This window comes from Gopherus evgoodei, chromosome 1 (genome assembly GCF_007399415.2).
Source record: "Gopherus evgoodei ecotype Sinaloan lineage chromosome 1, rGopEvg1_v1.p, whole genome shotgun sequence".
Classification (NCBI taxonomy): domain Eukaryota; kingdom Metazoa; phylum Chordata; order Testudines; family Testudinidae; genus Gopherus; species Gopherus evgoodei.
In genome coordinates this window covers 305,409,347-305,437,248 of record NC_044322.1, presented here as the reverse complement: position 1 = coordinate 305,437,248, position 27,902 = coordinate 305,409,347, and the positions used below count along the sequence as shown (strand labels likewise).

Sequence of the window (27,902 nt, the reverse complement as noted above, 5' to 3'; positions counted from 1 at the left end):
ACTTACTTTTGCCTTCAACATTGGGAAATTTCTAGAATTTGCACTCAAAAAGCAGTAATAAAATTGTGCTCTGTGATTTCTATGATATATGTTTATTACACTGCTCCTATTTTACTGAGTTTTCACTGGCTGAAGCAGCCTCATATGACTATTTCTATTCTGCACAATTGTCTGAAAAAAATAATCAAGAAATAAGACAAAAGTCAGGCTACATATTATTGTTATGCATTCAAAAAATAAAATGGCCAACACAGCATACCTACTCCAGAGCCATTCCCCAGGAAGATTTATGCTACTTTAATTTGAAAAATATATAGGCAATTGTAGTAAATTAAACAGGCCTATTCTCTTGTAGTCAATGGTAAAATGGAATGCCTGGGAGATTCAAAACCCTACTAGCAATGCTAGATTCCCCAAAGAGGGTGGGTACTGAATGGCCATGGCTGTTTACACCTTGTGCACCATGGCGAATGCAGGATAGGTGGGAGGACTCTCATGATCACAATGCACCCCGTGAAAGAATAATCCCTCTGATGTGTATTCTGTTCTGGCTTTCTCAGCACTGAGAAAACTTTATACTACTGAAAAGACAAGTTCCCAGATTTGCAGTTATACAAGTCTGTCTGAAGCATATTTTTAGCCCTGAAATTCACCAAAGAGGAGTCTTTAAATCTGTTGCTGATCCAAGTTGAAATATTGTATATTCAGACCAGTGTTATCTGAGAGAAGAAGAATTCCATATTAGATGAAATGGGAGATATAGGAAGAGAAGGAAACATTTCTGTAGCATTCTCCCCTCCCCCTAAATAGCAGCCCTTTGAAACTGCTCAGAGGTTTGGAATGCTAGGATGAATCCCCAGGAGGGAGATTATTGGGTAAAATGTTAAACAAGGCTGGGGATTTGATGTACAGAGACCTCAATCTGCTTAGCAAACACACACACTAGTGGAAAGTGAGTAAAGGGTTCATGAATTGTTACAGTGGCCTGCTATACAAAATTGTTTAAAAAAAAAATTTAAGGAAGAGACAGAAAAACTGGCTTAATTTAAACTGATACCAGCCAAAGATTGGGTTAAAATTATGACAGGTAAACAAGAGGAGTAGGGGATTGGAAATTAATGGACCAAAATAGATGCTTTGAAAATTAGGCCTAATTAGGTGGACAAAATACTAAGTGGATGGGACCATTCCACCCATGACCTGTTTCTGGGGCCCTAAAAAGAGGCTTGTGGAAAGAAAAAAAAGACTTCTATCACCACTGTGGCTGTGGTGGAAGGATTTTTGCTACAACACCCAGACCCTGATACTCCAGTGAGGGGGCTCAGCCATCACTGCCGCACCAGCAAGGAGCCCAGCCTGATACTTGTGAGATTCCACTGTTTCCCTCTCTCTCATCTATCCCTTTTCATCCCCCATTACCTTTCTCCTCTCCGTTCTCTCTCTCTCTCTCAGCTTCTCCCCTGATCCTGAAATCAACTATACTGCATGGCACCAGCACAGGGAGATGAGATGCCCTTTCAGCAATGCTTGGCCCAAGAAGGACCAGTGAAAGAGGAACCTGACCAGATCAACCATATGATGTTCCTATCCAACAAGGCAAGCCAGGGTACACAGCAACAACTGTTGTAGCTGACTTGCCAGCACAGAGTATCCATCCATGACTAACCAGCTGATCTGTATCCTAAGGACATCAACAAAAATCATATTTCCACCCCCCCCCATCTTTATTATCCTGTGTCTTCTCTCCCTTCTGTGTTTGTCTTCTGTCAAAAGCAGGACAGTGATTATCATTCCCAGCTCGAAATTGAACAACAGAACGAATCTTTTCTTCCCCACCAAACTGGACTGTTTGACAGAATAAGAGACGCTAACCAATATTCACCCTTTCTAAAAAAGAGGCTTTGATATATTTTAATTAAGTTTGTTTTGCTCAGTCACTCGATTTCCTTTTCAGTGCTTTTTACTTGGTTTTGATTTTTTCCTTTGTGTGTTTCAGTCAACAGATTTCCAACCACTGGCATGATTTTCCTAGTGATTTGCCATGCGACTAAGTAGACTAAGGTCCCTGTGTACCAAATCCTGAACCTTGTTTAACACTACTTGCTGTTGTACAGTAGCAGGGTCATACTTTACACCTTTGAGATGGTAAAAGGTATACAATAATATTCACTTTATCATATGGCTCTACAAATTATCACATGTACTACTCCAATACACATATATTATATGAGTTGATCTACAGATATAATGATTTTATAGTCAGATTTCCAGGTCAGAAGCCTTTGAATGGGTGTAGCAATGTATATGCAAACTCTAGTTATTATTTTTGTAACACAAAAGGTGTTTATGGCACCGCATGGACAAACAGGTATACACGTTCAAGCAAAATGAGCATTTGCACCCCGAAATGGTCAGTTACATATCTACATGTCTGTTTTCACAGCAGATGTACAATTGCTGTAATAGGGCACACAATTGTATAATGGCAGGCATCAGACTTTTAAAAAAATCTAGCACTTCATCTGGGTAGCACCCACTAGCATTATGATACCGGGATAGACAGTGCTATAATAAATCTTTCTGACAATCAGTTGTACAGTACGGCAAAACACTATTGCATTGGATGTCAATCATGTTTATACGGAAGATGAAATCAAGCCTCACTGACTTTATTTTTTAGTTTGTTTTTCATTACTATTATTTCATTGGCATTTTTAACTGCTTTCCTGTGCCAAAACTGATGCTGCTCCACCTGTCCTTTTTTCTTTTAATTTACAGGTCACATCCAGTTAATTTGAGTGACTCACTTTCTATGCATCCGAAGAAGTGAGCTATAGCCCATGAAAGCTCATGCTGAAAAAAATGTGTTAGTCTCTAAGGTGCCACAAGTACTCCTGTTCTTTTTATAGTGGTCTGTACTTGCCTTTATGTAGTATGCAACTCTTGTTATGAGTAAGCACACATCATCCATTAATGTTAATGGCAGTTATACACGCACACACATTAAGGGGAGAATAGATCCCTTGGATGCTAAAGTCAATTTCCTAAATAGTCAGTTAAATTTTAGCTAATATCTATCTGTGTTATTTACAGAAATGTTTGGTTTTGGATAGCTTTTCATTTGAGCAGCTGGAAGGCAAGGTATTGTGCCAATATATTTTTTTATGGAAAAACAAGGTTTGACAGCAGTATATACTCAATCTTTAAAATCCTAAGAGAACAGTAACACTCCAAATGGGCACAAATAAATTCCAACCAACTTTTCATTTAATAATAAATCTGAAAATTAACTTTTCTGGCGCTTAGTGGAAAAAAGGACATAACACCTTTAACATCCTAAATATGTATTTGAATTAATTTGTTCATACTTGGAACATAATTGCTCCCTTTATGCTAATATCTTTTTTCACATGGTTGTTATATTATGAATACAACGAATTAGACTTACTTCATTTCTATGAGCAATTATAGTATAATTACTCTGCAGTTGCAGACTTTTTAATTTAAATTGGTGAGTGGCTGCTGTAAGTTGGCTGTAATTGTATGTGAACACACTTGCGTTATTTTAAAACCACACTATATAATTTAATACAACTGAACCTTAACACATTTCTTCACGTGGGTGAGTAAATGTTTAGATTCAGCCCTAGGCTACACTATCTCTTGCCAGCATAACTGGGGCCATGTCTGCACTACAAAATTATATCAACCTAACTTCCATCAGCGTACAGCCACCACAGTTATTAAATCGCTTGGTGTGTGCACATTTGGCATTTTGTGTCGGCAGTGCACATCCTCCCAGAAGCATTTATATCAATTGTATAGCCAGTGTAAGGCATTGTGGGATGGCTCCTGAAGGCCAGTAATAGTCAACATAAGCAACATGGTGTCTACACTAACACCGTCAACCTAATTACATCATCTGTAACCTCTGCATGGAAAGATAGGCAGTATGCCAAGAGACCATCCTGGCTTTAACCAGGAGTTCTTCAATGATCTCAAACTCAAAAGACATCCTATAAAAAGGTGGTATTACTAAGTTGACAGAGGGGCACTTACATCTGCAGGAGCCAAATTTAAGTGACGACACCTCCACAGCTAAGTCGACGCAAGGCAGCTTACGTCGACCTAATTGTGTAGTATAGATCATGAAGCTGATCCTCAGACTTACCCTGTGTAGCCCAAAGCCAGGAGGGGGGAAGAACCAGGTGATTGGGTAGACTATGGGCAGATTCCAGCCCTGGAACCCTGAATGCAAATTAAAGTGGCCTTCCACTTGTGAAATTCCCAGGACTGTGGTATAGTGCAAACAGCATCTTCCCTCCCCTGGGTATGAACCCCCATTATAACAGCTCCTGCTAGCCAAGGACCAAGGCTTACACTTCTCTACACCTGTGGTGGTAAGATCAAGCCCATAAATGCAACCTTTATTCACATGATTAGATCCTCTTTACCCAATGAGACAATTTGCGTTAAGGTCATTTATTCCTGTGTGTGTAAGAGTTGAACGATCCAGTCCATATGTGATACAGTGTATGTTGATATAAATACCTATTAATTAAGAGTGGTAAATACATCTATATGTACTTGCTAACCATAGACTGGTTTATAGGATTAACTGGGACATCTAATTATTCTCACTTAATAGTTTAATAATTTTAGAAGATAAGTAGCCAGACAACAGTGCACAATATTTTGAAATCAATGTGTACTGGACCATTCTGTGTTCATTAGCTTTTTTTTACAATACTTTGAACATCTTCAGCTTATTGACAGACAGTTCTTTTGATTTTAATACATATTATACACACAACAATTACATTAAAAGTATGTCAGTTAGGTTCAAAGTCAAGCACTCAAAAGTTAGGAATTTCCAGATTTATGGTTGCCTATGCAACTTTAAAGCTATCCCCTGTGCACCTGTCCTGTGCATTGAATGAAGCAGGTGTTCTGTGGGGACAAAACAGTATGTTATAAAGTAGTTTAAAGACTATATTATAATGCATATACACAAGGGAATGGAATTAAAGCTGTGTATCTATCTCTCTCCCATCCCTCAGGAGCTGGTGGAGATTCTGTGCCACATGCTACTCCCTGGGCGAAGGCTAATGAAATAGTGGAAAAGGCCATTTCTGGATCTGGAGGACCCAGCACAGCTCTCTTCTCTCCAACCCTGCTACAGCTCCTTTGCCAACCCTCTTGTGTTCCCAAAGGAGTGTGTGGTAATGCTCTTGCTCTGGGCCTGGGAACATTCAGTGATTTTGGCAGGCCGTCAACAGTTTTCTGAGAAACACAAGCGAAAGGAGGGAACTAGTGATTTTTAATACTATATTTCTCACTCTAATCTAATTGGAATTTCATGGGACAAAGAAAAGGGGGGATCTCTAAGGCCTGCTGCCAACAACGGAATGATGAGATCTTCTTAACAGAAAAAATTGCAAGAATCTCATATAACGGATAACATTAGGCAACCTAAATACAGGAATTTCTACGAGCTTCCCCTTAAACTAAATAAATAAGGGACAAGACCTTTCACTGAAATTCCTGGCTATGTACTGAGTTTCATGTTATTCTCCAAGACACAACAATAAGGTAAATATGCTAAATTAACCTATTTCTACATATGATAACACTCATACATGCTTGTCTATTGAACCCTCTGATGCCAATCCTTATTCATGTGAATAAAGTTTTTACAGAATTATGCCTTATATTTGTAATAGTTGGGAATGGAAGCAGAGTTCTGTAATCATGCAACAAGAAGGACCACTCTTATGTGGACACAGGACACTTCCTTCCTTTTCTGCTTCCAAATTCTTGTTCATAGTAAAGCATTAACATTTCCAAAAAAACATTAATAAAAGAGACTCAGAAAAACAATTCATTTGTGAACTTTTCCTAACAGGGAATAGACCCAACTGGCTTATGCTAGTTACACATTTCTATGGGAATAACCATGTTTTTCTTTTAAAAGCCTAATAGTAGTATTAGAATTCAGAATCAATGTGGGCCCGCACAACCAGAAACATCTGTCAATGGTTTTTAGTTTCCTGTACTCTGCAAATTAAGATCTAGACTAGAAACAAATCTTTTGAACAGATGGACATGCACTATTTCTTGGAACTCTGAAATCCATACAGTGTGTTTGCCATAAACTATCATTCATATGCGATTCATGAAAGCAGATGACAGTTTGTATTGCCACTTGTGCATGTTCATCCACTCTGAAAAAGATCCGCTTATAAGATTGGCAGGCACTTGCTGATATAATTCTACTACTATGCATTTCTATAATGCCTTGCATCTGAGAATCTTAATGTTTTTTATAAAGGTTAACTAAATAAGCTTCGTAACACCCATGTGAGATAAGTATTTTATTATTCCCTTTTAGAAGTGAAAAAACTAGAACACAGAGATGTTAAAGACAAAAGTTTCAAACATGGGTATCTACAATTAGGCACATAAATCCAGATGTACTACACACAGAGGTGACTCTAGGCATTTTGCCGCCCCATGAATGGCAGGCAGGCTGCCTTCGGTGGCTTGCCTGAGGGAGGTCCCCGGTCCCGCGGATTCGGTGATAGCCTGCGGGAGGTCCGCCGAAGCCACGGGACCAGCACAGGCATGCTGCTGAAGGCAGCCTGCCTGCCACCCTCGCGGCGGCCGGCAGAGCGCCCCCCGCGGCTTGCCACCTCAAGCACATGCTTGGCGTGCTGGTGCCTGGAACCGCCCCTGACTACACAGTAGGTATATGGGGATTTACATGTGCCCAGCTGTAGGCAACCAAGTCTCTAGGAGCTCAAGAAACTGTTTCAAAGGCTCTGGAAACTTTAACACCATTCAACCATACTTTCCATAGCGTACACATGATCTACTAGTTAAAGGAGAGAGCTAAGAGTCAGGTTGTTGTCCTGGCCTGCCAGAGACTTGATATTTGGCTTAGGCAAGTCACATAGACCAAAATTTTCAAACTTGAGTGACTTCAGTTACATTTCTACATGCTCAGCATCTCTGAAAATCAGGCTGTTTCCTGAGATGCTGGCAGTAACATAGGATCATTAATTTTTAATGAGACTTAGGCTCCTTGGTGCCTAAGTCACTTAGGAACTTCGCAAAATTTTAGCCACCTAAATTTGAAAATTTTGGTCTAAGCAGTTTCCCAAGAATCCCACAGTAAGTCAGTATAAGAGAAATCTAGGTCTACTGATGCTCTATTCTGTGCTTGAACTAGTAGATAAAGCTTATTCTGGATACGAAACAGAACATTTCCCAATACACCCAAATGGCCCTAAAGTTCCCAGTGTCTTTGAAGACACCAAACATCAAACCTTTCCTGTCTTTAATAAACTATTTCTAGTTGGGATTAGTCAAGGATTAGATTTGCACACATTCCTTTCTTTAGGGCCTTCCATTATGAAGAAAATAGATGTATTGTAGACTGAGCGCACACTGGGGCGAACATGACATTTTAGGGCATAGTTCTACTTTTACATGTGCACCCAGAGAAGTCAATGGGAAAAGTTTGATGTGCAGGGAATGCAGAATTGGGATCTTGGCTTTAAAACTTAGAACATATGAATGGCCCTACTGGGTCAGATCAAAGTTCCATCTAGCCCAGTATCCTGTCTTCCAACAGTGGCCAGTGCCATGTGCCCCAGAGGGAATGAACAGAACAGGTCATCATCAAGTGATCCATCCCCTGTCACTCATTCTCAGCTTCTGGAAAACTTGATCCAAATCAAAACCCCAGATAAAAATAAAAGAGTCAGAATTTTGGGGAAGTTTGGCACCTAACCTGAACTTTGCCACTCAGTCCATCCCTACTTAGTATGTACCAAACCATCGTTAAAGCTGGAACTATAGACAAATCGCTATTCATTTTAGAGCACTGCATATTTTTCAGGAAACTGCACAGGTCTCCATAGTATTTTAGCTAAAATACTGTTCTTAAACAAAAGTAGTCAACATCTACCAGTCTTTGGAAATATAGTAGAAGCCCCTGCTTTGCCTTATGCTGAACTTTTTCTGGAGTTTTGAGTGATCCAGTGCAGGATGAAGAGCTATTTCCTATGAAAATATAAAATGCCTAGCTGAGAATGTCAAGTACATTCTTCTATTCTGTTCTATATAAGTTCTCATACTGCTCTCGTCTCCAGAGTGTCTGAGTCCCTTCCAGTAAAGTATTGGTAAATGTTCTTGGTATATTCTTGACCAACCCATATTCAATGAGTTTGTTCTACCTCTGAGAGCAGGATTAGAGAGGAAAGATCATTAAAGGCAGAGGAAAGACCCTAGATGACAGTTGGCTGACACCTCTACACTGTTTAGGAGCAGAGTACATCATCAACTTTCCTGAAGATACACCCAATTATTCTTCCTATCAGTAACCCAAGGTTCATGGGCATGTGGAGCACTATAAGTAACTACAATAAAGAATAAGGTACAGCAAACCCTGTTAAGACTGTGGAAACCAGTATTTGTACACACCTGCTGCTGTGTGAGTAATAAACCAGGGCTGGAACACATTTCTGGAGTGGTTTTGACTCTTTATTCCTCAACGAACCTTCTGGCCCTTCCTTAGAATCCGACCAAGCCTAGGATTCATCACAACTAATGCTCCAGCGTGGAGCCAGGATATTTTGTGTGTGTGGAAAAATCAAAAATTGTCATCAGGCACAGCAGAAACCTCCTTTTTCTACTTCTCCATTCGGATTTGAAGAGTTTTACACGTTTGCCTAAGAAACAAACATATGTCAGGTACTATATTGTTATGGAATTAATTACATCAAACAAAACTGGGATTAATGGAATATACAGAATGACCAAAAAAAATTTTTGAGAAAAGATAACTTCCCATATCAAAAATGCCATGATATCAAAGAATAAGAAAAACCAATCACAGTAATATCAGGGGGAAAGATTTAAACATACTTAAATTTAGCTAAATATTCTATTTGTCAGCAAAAGCAACAGAAACGGATCACTAACATTCATTTCATACAAGTACATCAACAGTTCTTAATTCTGATAAGCCAAATACTGGAAAGGCCTTTGAAAATAAGTAATTAGTAAGACCTGTGATGTAGAAGGAAGAGACATAATTGTAAGAATTATTTTTTCTGAAAGATGTGTGTTCTTCCCATATGTAGTTTAAAAAAAAAAAAAGTATAGACCAGTTTGGGAATTTTGAATAGACGAATAGTCAGAAGAGAACTTTCCTTACTCTCGATGTTATTGTGGCGTATGCTATAGGAAACCCTAAGCTTTATACATATACCTTTATAGGTCTATAAAGTATTAGGCCAAACTTTTCAAAATAGGATGCCCAAAGTTAGGCATCTAGATCCACATTTAGATATCTAAATAAGTGGTCTGTGGATTGATTTTCAGATACACTGAGCATGCTCAGCACCTCTAAAACTCAGGCCATTTTATTTCGGTACTGCCTAATATACTGCCTGATATTTTTTGGTATTAAGAATCAAGGTCATACAGCCTGTCACTGAGGAAGTTTGCAATGAGATCTAAGATTTGACTTATAAACTCAACATTTTGGTGTTTTAATTATGTCCCTAAATGTTAAAATAAAAGCAAAAAAATATAAGGGTGGGGGGAGTGGGAGAGAGAAGTGTTTTGTTTTGTCTCTGATTTGTATATTTGCTTGAATTGGATCATTTACAAAATCACCTTAGCTCGTACAATTCACAGAGATAAACATCCTTCAGGTATGTTCTCTGAAGACAGTGGCGTCACATCAAGGATCTAGCCCATTAATGTTTTCAGTGTAACTCATCTCCATCTTCTTCCAAAAAGTAACTCCATTAGAATGTATATGCTTTGTGTGAGTGCGCTTGTGCACCCACTCATAATGCCTACGTATTCTGTATGTTCCTAGAGCACAGCATACAAATGAAAGTCTCATAGCAGAATTGTTATGACATATTAGTACTAAGAGCACCTTTTTGGATGACATAACTGTAAATAAAAATCAATTTTTCAAATAGAACCTTCTATTTTCTTCTGTAACAGATAAAAATGCAACAGTGCAACACAAGAACATATGTGGCTTATGCTGCAATCAGAACCCTAAAGTAGATTTATAGCATTGTATAACTGGTCTGTAAAACAGTTAATTAAATACTAATAATAGTTTTCACTTCTATAGCGCTTTCCATCTGAGTATCTCAAACTGAAGACAAAGGTGGCAAAGTGTTTTTTGCTTTTTGCACATGGGAACACTGGGGAAAAAGCGGTCTCACAGAAGTACTGAGAGGTCTCAGACTGATCTATCCATGGTCAAATAGCAAACCAAAGGGATCAGAACTTGTTTCCTAATGCCTAATCTCTTGCTCAAACCTATAAAAACGTTATAATTACAGGAAAAATATATAACATGATGTTGAGGAAATCTATTATTCTAAAAGGAAAAAAAAGTTTCAAAACCAATTGAGAGTCACTTAGTATGCTTATTAACTCCTTTTTAAAATAAATCCATTTTATTGTTGTTTTTGGTTTTAATGGGACAAGACTAAGTCCATAACTTCAGCTGAAATCATGGAAGCAGGACCGTGCCTCAGATTATCCCCAGTAAAAATCCTGAATTTGCTGGACTTAATCACAACTTCTTTTCTTCAAATATAGATGGCATCACAATTTTGAAAGGAAGTTTCAATGGGAAGTTTGAAAGGGCTCTAACAAGCTACATGAGCTAGAGGCAGACAAAAATAAAAATGATGTCCTTACCTGTGATTTTAGCTTCTCTGTGTGTGTACCTGCTGGTCTGTCAGTGCGGTATGATGTGTTTTCTGCCTTTGCCCCAAGCTTCAGAGGCAAAGATTCCTTTTGTGATTTCCCCCCCAACTTGTTTGCCAGCTCCCCTGGCTGGCATTTTGAGGTATTGCACTCATATTTGGCTCCTGGGAATACTGCCATAGCTGAGGGAATATGAGAACTAGAGAACAAGTTAGAAAACAACAGAGAAATTTCCAGGAAGAAATTAAAACAAAACCAAAAGTATCAACTTGAAATGCTTTAATAGTTTTCATCTGTCTTTCCTTCCAGAGCTCTACTTACATATGGAAAAAAGAGCTCCCCATGCTAGAAGGAAAATTTCAGACTCAGTCAAGACTAGAGGGTTCTGACAGAGTGGCAGATACTCATTTAGAAAAAATAAAATTACATTAAACAAAGCTAATTTCACTTTTCTCCTGCATGGGTATCCATCACTCCATCAGTCTAATATTGATAGGAAGCAGCAAAAGGTAGCAGAACACGAAGGTGAACAAAAAAAAATGTCACCCTGTCCCTGCCCTTCAGGTCCTTACGGAAGAGGACCAAAGGAAGATGGAAGAACTTTCCACCTGAAAACTGTATCAGACCACGTAGCTGATCCAAGATCTAGAGATGGGATTGGCATTATTCCACACATACACCACAAATACAAATTTCTCCATATTCCCTCATGTTCCTCTTACTTGGAAACTTCCTAGAAAATTCCATCCCTCCTGTAATTCTGAACCAAGATCTATGAGATGTAATATGGCTCTGATTCCAAGCAGGTTCCAAGTCTCAGAGAATGGAAAGTTCAGTGTGTGCGCGCATGTGTATGCACGCACTACGGGGCCCTGGTAACTGAGAATGTGAAAGACCAGCAGGATCCACAGTTGGTTTACACACAATGGATTTCTGAGCAAGTAGAGTTGTTAAGATTACTGTTGCTTATTCCTGCCTGATATTCCTAGTCATCTCAGCCATTTGAGGGGAGTGAGGAAAAAACATGTCAGTATTGCCCATGTAAAAAAAAAAAGATAGCATAAGCCACCCACCATGTTTAAGGATGTGAACCAGACAGAAAATCTCACTGTCTTTCTGTCATGTTTTGTTACTGCTTCCCAAAAGGATTATCTTAGTTTCTGGTAGTTAAATATCACATTCTTTTACAACTTAACTCCTGGAAAGAGAGCTCTGATGTCATTCCTGGAATGATCATTTGTCCTAAATAATGTGGGAGCCCATCTGAGCGCCGCACCCTGACAAGTTGCCATCTCATTGATCAAGGACTGGTCAGAGAAATACTCTTACATAAGTGTTGAGGGGATATCCATGAGGGAAGCGACAATTCTAGTGCAAAAGGAAGAGTGAGCGGATGATCTTACTTCTGTTCTCATAATTCAACCATCAATGAGAAAATTCTGCAGAAGGAGAGATGGCCTGGTATCTACAGAGGACACTAGTAATGAAAGGCACTGGTGAGCTGACTTCTGATGTTCGGCACACATCTTGATAAGATTTTCAATCTTGTGGGCATACAGGCCAGTCTAAGGTTTGTCCAGAAGAAGTGAATGAGTTCCAGAAACTGAAATAAGGAGTTCTTCTTGTAACTGACTATGAATCTGTGGTTCTTGAGTATCTGGATAATCTTGCTGGCTGGTACAAAAAGCAGCTACCTCTTATGACTGCACTCTGACCCTAGATGATCCAAACAATGGTAAATATGGATGCCTTCCTGACTGAGACAAGCTAATCAACATAACTATATTTTCTAAAGTCTTGATGAGAGGAGAAGTGGCCAAAAGGCACTGCCTGAAATTGGATGTTGTCATCTAATTGCAAAGGGCAGGTAGCATTGGTGATGTACACATATAAGACAATAGGCCTATTTGAAATCAATGGAACAAAGAAAATCTGGAGAAGCAACTTCTTTAGTGATGGTGTCCAACCAGAATTGGGATTTGCAAACTACTAGGTTCATTCTTGATAAGTTCCAGGCTGGGGGAAAAAAAACACCTTCTGTTCTCTTTTTGCGCTGTGAAAGATCTTGACTAGAAACCAAAAAATTTCTTGAATACTGGCGTAGTAATGATGGCCTCTAAGGTGATGAGTTTTGCTGCGTTGTCCAGAGATGCCTGTCATTTTGTATCTGAAGAAGTGGGTTTTTTACCCACAGAAGCTTTTGCCCAAATAAATCTATTAGTCTTTAAGGTGCCACTGGACTCTTCATTGTTTTTGTGGATACACACTAACACAGCTACCCTCTGATACTTGTCATTTTTTGAGGCCCTGGGGAAGGAAATGACAGGACAGAGAGAGGAGTGGAATATTGGAGTCCTACTGCAACTATTTCAAGAGCCCATCTAGCTGAAGAAGTATTGGCTCAAGGTCAAATAAGTTCTTCCATCTTCCTCTTACAGGGATGAGCTCCTGAGCCAACAGACTTCATTCATACAGGAAAAGCAGCATGCAAGGGCCCTCTCTGGTTGTGGTTTGGAAAATATTTTCTGGCATTGATGGAGCAAGAGTGACAAAAAGAAAAATGGTTTTGGATGGCTGAAACTTAAAAGCTGTGGTACAAGGATTTAGCACTCACTCTGGAGTCTCTTGAAAAGGATTGATTTGGTGTGATCTTGTCCAGGTCTAAAGAATCCTTAATCATTTTCTCAGACAATTCTCTCAAAAGTTTCACCCCATTGAAGAGTGTCTTGATAACATTGGTCCTGGAGATTACATACATCTCTACAAACCTGAGACAATCATTCTGTTGCCTTGAGGAGTTAGAGGATAGATCTGGCAAAGAACCTGGTAACGTCACATGCTGCATAGTACAGAAAACTCAGGATGAGTTCAGTAGCTCTTACCTTTATCTAGATTCTTCCTTTAGACGATCTCTTACTCTATAAGTCTAGTGGAGTGTGAGTGATGGATAAGGCTGTGCAAGCTGAGACTACAAGATGCTTATATTGCAATGCAGGAGGATTCAAAGCCCATTTTAGAGAGCTCAAACTTCCTTTGGAATTCTAGTTCCATCCACAGGAACTGAGCCTTCCCTGTGATGAAACCTGCCTTGACTGAGGTGGAAAAAGGAGTCATCAACCTTGGGAACCAAAACAGATTTGATGGTCTTACGCAATTGAATTTGGTATCATTTTTGGGTGACACTGATGATGGACCTCTTCTTTTCCAGGTTGGCCTATTCAAAGTCCACTATCTCTTCCATCCGTTCTGATGCATAAACGGCACTGTAACCTGCTTTTTTTTTTTGCTTCATCCTGAAGGGGTCTTGGACTGAAGGGAGTTGCATGGCGGGGTTAATTATTTTTAATGAACAAGATCCACCAACTCATCTTGTTTGTCCTGCAAGAAAAGGCACCTGAATCATCAGATTCAGACTGGTCCAAGTCAGAGCAGGAGAGTTCTCCTCCCTCTTCTGGACTTAGGGGAACTGAATAACTCCTCTGAGTATGACACAGGCTGAGATTTTCTTTTCTTAGTAACTATTATCTGTTTCCAGGGGAGAAGTCTAACAGAAATGAGGGAGGATGGTACTCTTGAGGTTTTCTGTAAATAGTGCTAGAGGATAGAGAGCAGTCTAGTGAGAACTCTAGGACTCAGGACCATGGAAAGTCATGCATCTTGGACATATGGGGCCCAATTCTCCACTTCATTACGTCAGTATTATACTGATGTCATTTCAGTTAAATAGGATAAAACAGATGTAACACCAATGCTGAATGATGGAAAGCACAGTTTGGGTCTACTGTACAAACTAGGAACACTACCTGGATAGTAGGGGCAGAAAAAGCATGCTGCTATATAAGTCCCAACACTTAAGCATTTTCTTCCCCTCCAACTGACCTGATCTTGGCACCTGGCTGACATTTCACTACTGGGTAACTCAAGAGGTAGGAGAAGCTGGCAGTGAGATCCTAAAGAGCCAATTCCTTCACTATAAAAGGCTACCAAACATCACAAAGGGTCTGCCTAGCATTGCTGCAACAAGTGGAGAGAGGATGCAAGTATGTGGAGCTGAAAATGGGAGCTGAGACCTCTTTAGCTTAGCACTAAACCCATTCTATAGAGAAGTACTGGAGAAAACCAGTAGTCTATGGAAATCCCTGGCTTTCCATTAATGCTTCAGTGAATGAACCAAAACCTATCTGGACCCAGCCTTCAGGAAGCATCTCTGTTTTTCACCACAGAAGCAGAAGATTGCTCTGCAAACGTGAGTACAGTATTTCAAACACGCCAGTGAGGGGAGCTGTCAAGCAACTGAAAAAAAAAATCACACGAGGAATCTTGTGAGACAAAGGCAGAAAACCCTTCTGTACTGGGCTAAAGAACTGGTGCGTCACTATGTGGAAGCCAGAAATGTTTGACAAAATGACCTAATTAATGACCTATAATTCAAATACCATTTGATATTTTTTCTGCACAGTCTCCTTTGTTTTCAGAGTAAGTCTGGCAATTTTCAAGCTCCACAGATGCTAAAATAGCCATGTATAATGGTTGCAACCTTAACTGAGCAGAGGCTTCCCTCTCTCCAAAATGCATTTAAATATGATACTGATGTATTGTTACTAATAATATAATATTGCTTTAAATGTGATTGGGTCCATAATTCACAAAGGATTTAACCTTTTACGGTTTCTGTAGTATCTCTGCTCACACAAAAATGAATTGAAGCACCTCAAAAAAAAGTTTGAAGGTGAGTAGCCAAAGGAACACATCCCAGGACAAGCAGCTGGGGACAAAAATCAAACAGGACAGAACACAAAGAGACAGAGCAACCAGCTCCCAAACAGCCACTCACAAAAAATAACTACAGTCTGTGTTCAGAAGCCCTCTTCTTTCAAGGGTTATATTGACAATGGTTATGTTCCTTGTCATCAAAAAGCATTTAATGCTGTTCTATCTCCTCACCATTTCTCTCAGTAACCTCAACACCTAGGGGAACTTTGAAATCCATTTGAAATTGGTAATCTGCATTTGTGTGGACTTCTTAGAACATTTCTGTAGTGGTCTTTACTTCTCAAACAAGCTTTCCTGCCCTTTGTGGGATTCTGGCTAAGGCTACACTACAGTAACTCCCCACTTAACGTCCTTTCACTTAACATTGTTTCGATCTTACGTCTCTGCTCTGTTACAGAACATGCTAGTTTAACGTTGTGCAATGCGCCGTTATAACATTGTTTGGTCACCTGCTTTGTCTATGGCTGGCAGCCCCCATCAGCTCCCCCCCACCGCCTCCCGCCCACCGGTGGACCCCGGGGATCAGCTCCTCCACCTGCTCCCTCCGCCTTCTGCCCGCAGCAATCAGCTGTCTTGCAGCATTCAGGAGGCTGGGGGAAGAATACGGCGCACAGCCTCCCCCCTCCTTCCCCTAACTCCTGAATGCCGCAAACCAGCTGATTGCCGCAGGCAAGAGGCCAGGGGAGCAGAGGGAAGGTGCTGATCCTCAGGGTCCACTGACAGGCAGGAAGCGCTGCTGGGGGTGGATAGGGAAGCAGATAGGGGGGCTGCCAGCCTGTTTAATACCTGTATTAAATTGCGTGTTTAAAATTGTTTAAAATGTAAATAATACCTTTTGTATGGCAAAAAAAAATCCCTGGAATCTAATCTCCCCCATTTACATTAATTCTTATGTGGAAATTGGATTCGCTTAACATCATTTTACTTAAAGTCGCATTTTTCAGGACCATAACTACAACATTAAGTGAGGAGTTACTCTATTTCACAACTTGAAATATCCATGGGATCCAATATTGAGATTTGGTGTGCAGCTCTGACATTCAAACTTACTTGTGTTTAGAAACAGTTATGTGCGTGCCTGATCTAGGGTTGCCAACTATTTGTTTGCAGGAAACCAAACACCCTTACCCCTTCCTACCCCACCTCTGCCCTGAGGCCCCATCCCTGCCCTGTCCCTTCTCCAAGGCCCTGCCCCCTGCTCACTACATCCTCCATCCCTTCATGGCTCACTTTTCCCCGCACTCCACTCACTCGGTCATTTTCATCAGGCTGGGGCAGGTGGCTGGGGTATGGGAGAGGTGAGGGTGAGGGCTCCAGCTGGGGATATGGGCTCTGGGGTGGGACTGGAGATTAGGGATTTGGGTGCAGGTGGCATCTCTGGGAATTGGAGCCAAGGGGTTTGGAGTGTGGGAGGGGGCTCCAGGCTGGGGTAGGGAGTTGGAATGCAGGAGGGGTGAGGGTTTTGGCTGGGGATATGGGCTCCGGGGTGGGGCCAGAAATGAGGGATTCAGGGTGCAGGAGGGGACTCCAGGCTGGGGCAGAGGGTTGGGGTGTGAGAGAAGGTACAGGCTCTGGGCTGGGGGTGCAGGCTCCAGGGGCCATAAATGAGGCATTCAGGATGCAGGAGGGGGCTCTGGGCTAGGGACAGGGATAAGGGGTTTGGGGTGCCAGAGGGGGCTCTGGGCTGGGGCAAAGGGGTTGTGGGATGGGGCTCCAGGAGGCAGTTTGAGTTCAGGAGAGGGCTCAGGCCTGAAGCAGGGGGTTGGGGCATGGGAGGAGTCTGGGGTGCGGGCTCCGGCCTGGCGGCATTTACCTCTGGCAGCTCCCGGGAAATGGCTGGCATCTCTCTCTGATTCCTAGGCAGAGGCCCGGACAAGTGTGTCTGCCACTGCCGCTGCCTGCAGGCACTGCCCCTGCAGCTCCCATTGGCCACGGTTCCCAGCCAGTGGGAGCTGTGGAGCCAGGACTCAGGACACGGGCAGCATGCGGAGCATTTGTGGACACCCCTACACCTATGAGCCAGAGGGAGATGCCAGCTGCTTCATGGGATCCTCCCAGTGCCAGGCAGGCACCCTGCCTTCCCTACTGTGACTTTTAACGACCCGATCAGCTATGCTGACTGGAGCTGCCAGGGTCCCTTTTCAACCAGGTATTCTGGTTGAAAAGGGATGCCTTGCAACCCTAGCCTGATCCAAAGCACATTGAAGTCCCTGGGAATTGTTCCATTGATTTCACTGGACTGAAGATCAGACCCTATGTACTTGTTCCACCTAAAGATCAAGTAACTGTCTAAAGTGACCTAAATAACTGATGTACAAAACAGATGTGAAATGGAATTTAAAGCCGGGTTGGAAATCAGACCCAGTATGTGCAACATGGCTGAACCAATGTAGCCAATGGAACCTTACATTTTGCATTTCTGTAGTTTTGGTATTCAGTTGTATCAACAAAGGGTTTTGCATTTAATTATGTACATGATTTAGATTCTAGATGTTGCACTTTTAGTAATGAATATGGGCTGCCTATGGACTCAGTCCTGCTGAAAGAAGTGCAGAGCCAAAGTGCTAGTGTGAATGCTCAGTCCACACTCTGTAATGAAGTGTGCATCTCTGCATGCCCTCAAGCCAGCCAATTCCAAAAAACACCTATAAGCAAGTATTAAGACAAACAAAGAACAAAAGCCAACAGAACCAACTAGATAAGAAAATAGATTAAAACAAGCAACCCCACTGCCTGCTTCCCCTTTAACTTGTCCTACCTGTGTCTGTGATTATCATTTGTCTTGCTTTGGCTAAACTTATATTGTAAGCTCTGTGGGGCAATTATTTTTTTTCTAAGCTTTGTATACAATTGGTGCTATATAAATAGATAAATAACAACCAGCTCTAGGCCCAAATTGGCCTGAAATAAATTAAGTATTGTAATTAAGAGGGAAGTGGATACACCCAATGCATAGTAACTTAAATACCATCCATTATATCAGGGATTGGCAACCTTTGGCATGCGGCCCATCAGGGAAATCCGCAGGCAGGCCAGGATGGTTTGTTTACCTGCAGCATCTGCAGGTTCAGCCGATCGCTGCTCCCATTGGCCGCGATTCGCCGTTCCAGGCCAATGGGGTTGCCAGAAGCAATGGCTAGCACGTCCCTCAGCCCATGCTGCTTCCCGAAGCCCCCATTGGCCTGGAATGGCAAACGGCGGCCAATGGGAGCTGTCATCGCCGAACCTACAGCCGCTGCAGGGAAACAAACCATCCCGGCCCGCCAGTGGATTTTCCTTACGGGCCGTGTGCAAAAGGTTGTCGATCCCTGCATTACATACAACGATGTGCACAGAATCTATTTTAAGGGTTTTCAGTTACTTCGATAACCAGTGAAGGCTGGTGGCTCCACAGTAGGGGCTGTACTTGAATAAAACGAGAGTGAGGTAGGCAATGTGTGTAAGAAAACAGTCTCTCTTGCAGCCAACTTCCTAGTGCTTCCTGTTGTACGACGGGCTCAGTTTTCTTTGCCACAAAGAAAGTGTTATAGCAGATCAATCCAACATTCTGTCACTGACAATGGCTAGTACCAGAATCTAACATGCACACAGAGAACGTTCCACCCTATCTCCATTACTGGCAGTTTACAACATGAGGATTTATATATTTTTCATGAAATATATTTAATCTTGAAAAACTGTACCTGGTGTATACTGCAGTTTTAACTATGAGATACTGGGGTGCCGGGAGCAGCTCTGTTAAGCATGTTCTCAGGTGACAAAAAAAAAATTATTTAAAAAAAATGGATTGCCCATAGGCTCTGAAAGAAACTCTCTGACAATAATACTATAATAAAGAGTAATCACTCTTTTCTGTGTCTAATATTTTGCTACAGTATATGCACATAATTGTGTTTTGATCACATCCTTTCTATGAACCACAAAGTATTGCTAGACACTGAAGATATGTGTACTGTTTCTATAATCAGAAAGAGAAGATTCTAGGTAGGAGCTCTGCAGTGAAGCAGAGAGATAGAGTAGCTTTAGGGATAACACTATTTTCTTTTTTCTAATAAAGCCCCTTGTTCAGTTTTAGAAGAAAGCAACTTCTAAAATTATTTTACATGACAGACAACAGAGTCATTTTTAAGCTCTATTGACTTACAACGTCAGTAGTTGGACATATTTCAAATTTAACAATGACAACAGCAAAAGGCAAAGGAAATCAGTGTGAGATATGTGTCCCCATATTAACCACATCTATCCCATTAGTATGTAGTCTATCAGTTAAACTACAGTATACAGTATGTACCATTTTTAAAGCTCAAAGCCATTTAATCACAAATATGGTGGATTCTAGCTAGAACCCACCATAAAACTTGGAAGAAGGAAGAGGAGGGGGGAAAAGAAAGGATAGTCTAGCAGGAGGGCAATGCTTTTTTTTTCAACCTTAGTAGCAGCACAAACAGCAATATTTGTTTTGCTTTTTTTCTCCTCAGCTGCTGCCTAAAGTGCCTATGCATCTGTTATGATTCAGGAAGACAAATCATCAGCTAACGTAGCTGCTTCACTATCACTATCATCAGGCTTGGTTTCAAGATAAATTTCCTTTTCTTACCAGATCTGGGGACTCATTCTCAACTTTCTCACACTGCTTCTTTTTATTCATTATCATTCTTCCCTTCCAGGATCTGAGGATAGTAGAGGGGGCGATAGCAGCAAAGAAGGAGGTTGTGACTGTGACAGTAATAGCTGTGGAACTATTAATGCTACTTCCTGATGTGTAATCATCATCATGGCTCTAGCCTTCATTTTTTAGGATGCTTGAGAAGTTTGTGGCAAGGCACCTTTGGCAATAACTGGAGTCCTCAGATTTTATGGACACCACTCAGTGTGGTACTTGACCAGATTTTGGTACCAACAGAGCTCTGGTCTCATTATCGGATTATCATCCCCTAATACTGGACAAAGTCAAGGTACCCAACTAATTCTCCTAGATCTATCTGCTGATTTGAATTTATTGATTATAATGTGGATAAAGCTTTGGACCCTGCCAGTAACAGGGGAAGTAGGACTAGAGTAACTCCATTCTTTTATCTCCAAGAGGACCCAAAGAGAAGTGTTGGGTGATAGTTTTTCTGCCCCAAAGGTTCCTTGGCGTGAAGTGTCATGAGATTCAGCCGAGTCACTTTTCCTGTTCTAATGACTAGGGGAAAGAGAGATGCTTTCAGCTGCAGTGATATTCAAATGCATCTGTTTTTCATTAGATCTGGTAGGGGTGTTTTTCAGCTTGCCCATTAGTAGTTAAGATTGGGGAGTGGAGGAAAGATTTTGGCTGAAACTCAATCCACGTCAAACAGAGAAAATGCTGACTGGCAGGGATAAACATCCAAAGGAGATGATGGAGCTCTTAGAGGTCTTTGTAACAGATAGTATTTGCTCTACTGTTGTTAGTAAAGTATACAATCCCAGGGACCTGTAGATCTCCAGCTGACTTAATCATGAAGCAGCAGTGGGCAAGGGTGCTTTTTTCCACCTAACTCTGACTAAGAGTCTGTAACTTTCCTTCTAAATGAGGACCTCACCAGAGTTCTCTCTGTCCTGTCTCCTCAGTATTAGATTATTATCCCATCTTTTACTTAAGGCTCCACGCATCAAAGAGCAAAGAATGTGTTTGTCCACTCCCCTGGTAGAGCTTCTCTCAAGAGACGTGTGGCAATATATGTGTTATAATATGCATGGGCTTCCAACTATTTTCCAGATGCAATTGAAGATTGTGGTTTTGACCTATAAGCTCTATGATTATTTGGGTCCTTGCTACTTATAAACAGCCTCTCTCTATGCAGTGTGGTTTGCCCAAGTCGCTTTAAGTTAAGGTTTAATTGGAAGTGGCTGACAGCAGAGAGGTGCCCTAGATCCTGAAACCAACTTCCTCCACTGATTGAACAGACCTCAAACCTACCAAACTACAGGGCCAACTGCAGGATTCAACTATTCTTGGAGGTGTTACACGAGGGGTTAGGAAAATCGTGATGCTTCCTTTTTTGATGGAGGAGTCTGTTCCTTTCATTGCCAACGTTGTGTCCACATGTAAAGTCATCCAGCTGATGTATTTTTTATTCCATGTGCTAAGGGAGTTTGTGATCAGCTTTATTATTAAAGATAATTATTTTATAAATTAAAATACAAATAAAATTAATGCAGCCTTGTCATAAACAGATGGTTAAGGGTTAATGTCTCTTTTACCTGTAAAAGGTTAAGAAGCTCAGTAAACCTAGCTGACACCTGACCAGAGGACCAATAGGGGGACAAGATACTTTCAAATCTTGGTGGAGGGAAGTCTTTGTTTGTGCTTTTTGTTTTGGGGGTTGTTCACTCTCGGGACTGAAAGGGACGGGACATGATTCCAGGCTTTCCCAATCTTTCTGAATCAGTTTTTCATGTTTCAAAATTGTAAGTAATAGCCAGGCAAGGCGGATTAGTCTTATGTTTGTTTTCTTAACTTGTAAATGTGTTTTTTGCTGGAAGGATTTTTACCTCTGTTTGCTGTAACTTTGAATCTTAGGCTAGGCGGGGGGGTGTCTCTAGTCTATATGAATCTGAGTACTCTGTAAAGCATTTTCCATCCTGATTTTACAGGGATAACGTTTACTTTTTTTCTTTCTTTAATTAAAAGCTTTCTTTTTAAGAATCTGATTGATTTTTCCTTGTTTTAAAATCCAAGGGATTGAGTCTGAACTCACCAGGGATTGGTGGGGGGAAAGGAGGAGGGATGGTTAATTCCTCCTTGTTTTAAGATCCAAGGAGTTTGGATCGGTGTGAAGCCTCTCAAGGAAACGCAGGGAAGGGAAAGTCTGGGGGGAAAAGGAGGGGGATGGTTAATTTCTCCTTGTTTTAAGACGTAAGGGGTTTGGGTCTTGGTTCCCCAGGGAAGGTTTTGGGGGAACAGAAAGTGTGCCAGACATTAAATTCTGGCTGGTGGCAGCATACCAGATTTAAGCTAGTAATTAAGCTTAAAAGTGTTCATGCAGGTCCCCACTTTTTGTACCCTAAAGTTCAAAGTGGGGGAAAAAAACCTTGACAAGCCTCTAGCAGCTGCTGTAATGAATTTAGAAACATTTCAACATCTGTATATGAGAGAGAGGGAGACAGAGATAAAAATATCAGCACCACTAAATACACAGCAACTAAAGTGTGTTTATTTAGTTTAGTAGTTTGGTTCTGTTGACCACCCTTTGGCTTTATGCATAGCCAGTTGGTGAGTTTAGACACCATGTCTTCTCTTCTTCCACAAACATGTTGTTTGATTTTTTTTTCTTCTAAACTTTGGATGCCATGAAGCAAAATTAAATTACATGGAAAATTATGAATATCTGACTTCAGGCTCTCTCTAATATTGTTTTGGAATGTAGATAAACATGCTCAATATGGATTTCTCTCTCCCCCTGTAATACTGCTCTTTCTTTATGTCCCTGCAATATTTATGATTTTTACAGTAGTCGATTTCTGATATTGATTTTGAATATAGTTATGTAGTAATATACTCAATACTGATTTCTCTGTGACCTGAAGTATGTTTTCCCTACACATTATTAAAGAATACTAGCTCAATTTTAAGAGTGCTAAGCACTCACAGTTCCCACTGCAAGATAAGATATCGGCACTCAGCGCTTCTGAAAATTGGACCATGCACTTACAAAAGTTTGCACCTAATATACATGCATTTCTACATATATACAAATATTGCTTCATTTACATATTTTATCGAGAGTAATACATGACTGTACTTTATTGCTCACTTCTCTTATTTGATGATTGTCTAAGAATGAGTGAGCATTTCCTGTTATGCAATATCAGATTTCAGATGCTTGTTCCTTCAATAAAATGATTTACATATACAAATATGTCTTGTCAATAGCGGTTTGAACTCTGGGGTCTCTGTTTTTAGTCACTTTGCAAATTAAATAAGCCTAATTATATGTCAGCATTGTGGTTATCTTCAGCAGGTGTGAATCAAGGTACATCAGCAGAGAATATGGCCTTAACAAAAGAATTTAGATACTTTTCAAATTTAAAACAACATAATTTCACACCTACAAATCACTTTCAAAATGACATACAGTGGTTGGAAGTTACTGTTGGATGGTATTCTTGGAATTTTGTTCTGGAAGATAGCATTAAAATTCAAAATGATCTGGACAAACTGCAGAAATGGTCTGAAGTAAATAGAATGAAATTCAATAAGGACAAATGCAAAATGTTCCACTTAGGAAGGAACAATCAGTTGTACAAATACAAAATGGGAAATGACTGCCTAGGAAGGAGTATGGTGGAAAGGGATCTGGGGAGTCATAGTGGATCACAAGCTAAATATGAGTCAGCAGTTGCAAAAAAAGTCATCATTCTGGGATGATTTAACAGGAGTGTTGTAAGCAAGACACAAGAAGTATGGTAATTCTTCAGCTCTACTTCACGCTGATTAGGCCTCAACTGGAGTACTGTGTCCGGTTTTGGGTGCCACATTTCAGGAAGGATGTGGACAAACTGGAAAAAGTCCAGAGAAGAGCAACAAAAATGATTAAAGGTCTAAAAAACATGATCTATGAGGGAAGATTGAAAAAACCGAGTTTGTTTAGTCTGGAAAAGAGAAGACTGAGAGGGGACATGATAACAGTTTTCAAGTACTTAAAAGGTTACTACAAGGAGGAAGGAGAAGAATTATTCTTGTTAACCTCTGAGGATAGGACAAGAAGCAATGGGCTTAAATTGCAGCGAAGGAGGTTTAGACATTAGGAAAAACTTCCTGTCAGGATGGTTAAGCACTGGAATAAATTGCCTAGGGAGGTTGCGGAATCTCCATCATTGGAGATTTTTAAGAGCAGGTTAGACAAACACCTAGGAATAGTCTAGATAATACTTAGTTCTGCCATGAGTGCAGGGGACTGGACAAGATTACCTCTTAATGTCCCTTCTAGTTCTATGATTCTATGTGACTATTTTGAATTTCTTCTCAATCTTTACATGCTGAAAAAATACACACATCAAAAAGCCACAGCACAGTGCAAATGCTTAATTTGCACCCAGATAGAGACCTGGAACATCCTATAGTACAAGGGTTCTGATACAGAATTCAAATCCCCCTGAAGTTCTAGGTGTCCAGATCCATGGTTTTAATTTTGACCCAGATCTAATAAAAATATCTTCAGATGTGTACAAGAATGCACATGCATCTCATTCTCTGTGCAATTGTGCATCAGCATGCATCTGTACACTCATATTTCCCTTTTTAAAATTAGGTATATCTTTGCAAGATAATGAAAAGTTATTGATAACCTTAGTTTTTCAGGGACATCTTGGTAGTAGAAACCATCTTTCCCAATGCAGTTCCTTAGAAAAATACCTGATGGTACCACATGTAGTCTTTTCCGTTTCAATTTCTTTATGGCAGAATGGAAACATCTTGATCTCCCTTATTGTTCAATAACTTTTTACTCACTTTTAGCCAAATGGAATAGGTCACAATAATTGGATGAAACAAAAGAGGAATTTAATTATATACACTCAGAGCAAAATCTAAGGAAGAAGGAAAGAAATGGAGAGGGAGGAAAATCCAAAGACTACTTTTGAAATAAAATAAGGAACAACATGATACATCAGAAAACACAAGAAATAATAGTGAACACAAATGTGTCCTTAATACTTTATGAGTGACAGAGGAAACAAACTCACTCTAACATAATTATACCATATTAAGTGTGCCTCAGGCTAACAATGACTCTTCTAATAGTTCTACCCCTGTGCTCACATATTTGATGAGGTTGTCCCCTGCCAAATCTCTGTAAGTCTCATGAACACTAGAAGTCCCCTGGTCCTTCTTAGAAGCTCTCTCTTTTTTTAACTCCAAGCACTCAAAATCAATTCAAAGACACCTCTCTCCAACTGTAAGACAACAATCTTGCCTCTCGCTGATTTTCTTTGTCAGATTAACTGACTAAAGCTAGTCAAAGTTTTTTTCAGCTAAAGCTTTTGTCTTGGAAAATGGAGTTTCATTGAAAATGAAACATTTTCACCAAAAAAAATTATTCAAATACATTTTTTGGTTTTCTGACTAGAGGGGAAATTCTCACCCTCTCATTTTTTCACGTCTCTCTCTCTCTCCCCTTCCTTCCCCCCACTGTGGGGGGGAGGGCTTTTTTTTTTTTAAGTGTGGAAAGGTGACAGGAAGTGTTGCTTTCCTTGTTTTGTTTTTTTCTTCCTTTCCAGTGAAAAAAAATTAAAAAGTTGAGAAAAAGGAAAGGGAGACAAAAAATTATAAACAAAATATTTCAAAATGAAATGCAAATGTTTATTATTTTGAAAAAAACTCTCTCTTTTTTGTCAACAAATAGGAAAAAAGTGAAAACAAATAAAATGAAAACTTCATGTAAAAAAATGTCAACCATCTGTACCTAGAACTGCATCCTGGACCCTATGTCGTCTCTGGAAAATCTCTGAGCTATCTTTATTTCATAGCCTTAATAATCTATTTCTGAGCACCCTGTCCAGTTCCAGTGCATTGCCTAGGCAGGCATACACTACAATATCTCTGCCTAAAAATAAATCATTATTTAGCCAGAATAGCAATTTTCTCCTCAGACCTCTCTAAATACAAAGGCAGAAATTCCACCCTTCCAAATATAAACTCCAACAGAGTAAAAAATGTTAATCAGAGGTAAGTTCAGACCCCTAAACTCTTCCTCTCCACATGTACTGCTTCTCTCTGATTAATCCTTATTAACCCATTAGCCCTCTCATCTGTTAGTCTTACCCTGGCATTGTAGGGACTGTGATTCCATTACAACATAATTCCATAATACCTATTTCTGTATTCTTAGTGTAAATAATATCTACCTGAATATCCTTAAGATTTGAATTCTAAGTACCAGAATATTTGTGCTATTCCTAATTCATTATTCATGCATATTCTTCTTAGATATCTGCATCTCTGAACAACATACAACACTTCAACCAAGTCACATTATAGAAAATCAATTAGTCTTCTCCCATTATTCACCAGCATCCTTTCCCTAGTGACAAATACCACAACCATCTGTGTTACCTGAATTGGGCAAAAAACCCACCTCCCTCCAGAGGCTGCCTCCATTCTCTAACATAATACTCCATTACTGCCATCCTGGGGTCTGGAAATCCAGGTGCTGTTTTGAAATCAAATACCTTTGTGGAAGAGGGTTGCTTTGCAAGTGTTTATGAGGCTAAAATCTACCTACGATTTTCACATGTATTATTGAAGAGGAAAATTTAACCCAGTGTTTAGAGGTGAATTGAGTCTTAATGCATTATATTGCTTTTGGCAAGGCTTCCACAGAAGTTGCTGTGTGTATAATCACACAAACTTGCTAGCTCCCTTTGGCTCCTGCTGCTTTTATGTTATACATGACAATCACATATGGGCTACTTCATTTGACAATAATAAAAGCTTATTATACTTGTTCTCTTAATACTGATTATTTGCTGTCTCTTTATTATTTTTCTGTGAATATGGACTTTACTGGTTCAAACGCTTCAGAATTTTTCCTTTCACTTAGGCCTGGTCTACACTATGCGTTTAAACCAATTTTAGCAGCGTTAAACTGATTTAACGCTGTACCTGTCTCCACTACAAGGCCCTTTATATCGATATAAAGGGCTCTTTAAATTGGTTTCTGTACTCCTCCCCGACGAGAGGAGTAGCGCTAAAATCGGTATTACCATATCGGATTAGGGTTAGTGTGGCCGCAAATCGACAGTATTGGCCTCCAGGCGGTATCCCACAGTGCACCACTGTGACCACTCTGGACAGCAATCTCAACTCGGATGCACTGGCCAGGTAAACAGGAAAAGCCCCGCGAAATTTTGATTTTCATTTCCTGTTTGCCCAGCATGGAGTCCTGATCAGCACAGGTGGCAATGCAGTCCCAAATCCAAAAAAAGCTCCAGCATGGACCGTACGGGAGATACTGGATCTGATCACTGTATGGGGAAACAAATCTATTCTATCAGAGCTCCGTTACAGAAGACGAAATGCCAAAGCGTTTGAAAAAAAAATCTACAGGCTACACAGTGCTGCGTGACAAGCGTAATGGGAAGCCAGAGACTCAAATGGACGCTCATGGAGGGAGGGAGGGAGTACTGAGGACTCCAGCTATCCCACAGTCTCCAGCAGTCTCTGAAAAGTATTTGCATTCTTGGCTGAGCTCCCAATGCCTGTAGGTTTGAACACATTGTCCAGCGTGGTTCAGGGAATAGCTCATCAATGTACCCCTCCCCCCCACCATGTGAAAGAAAACGGAAAAAAATCATTTCTTGACTTTTTTTAATGTCACCTATGTCTACTGAATGCTGCTGGTAGACGCGATGCT

General features: G+C 40.5%; 1 protein-coding gene across 2 annotated transcripts in view; it reads right to left on the bottom strand.

The window, feature by feature from the left end:
* Positions 1-27,902, bottom strand: part of TAFA2 (TAFA chemokine like family member 2) — a 321,301-nt gene that overhangs the window by 3,457 nt on the left and 289,942 nt on the right. Inside the window, exon 5 of one of the 2 annotated variants that reach the window (XR_003998513.1) lies at positions 8,488-8,735. The exons of the other annotated variant lie outside the window; for it this stretch is intronic. The gene's annotated coding sequence lies outside the window, so the exon portion shown is untranslated. The remainder of the gene's footprint in view (positions 1-8,487; positions 8,736-27,902) is intronic. 2 annotated transcript variants of the gene reach the window in all.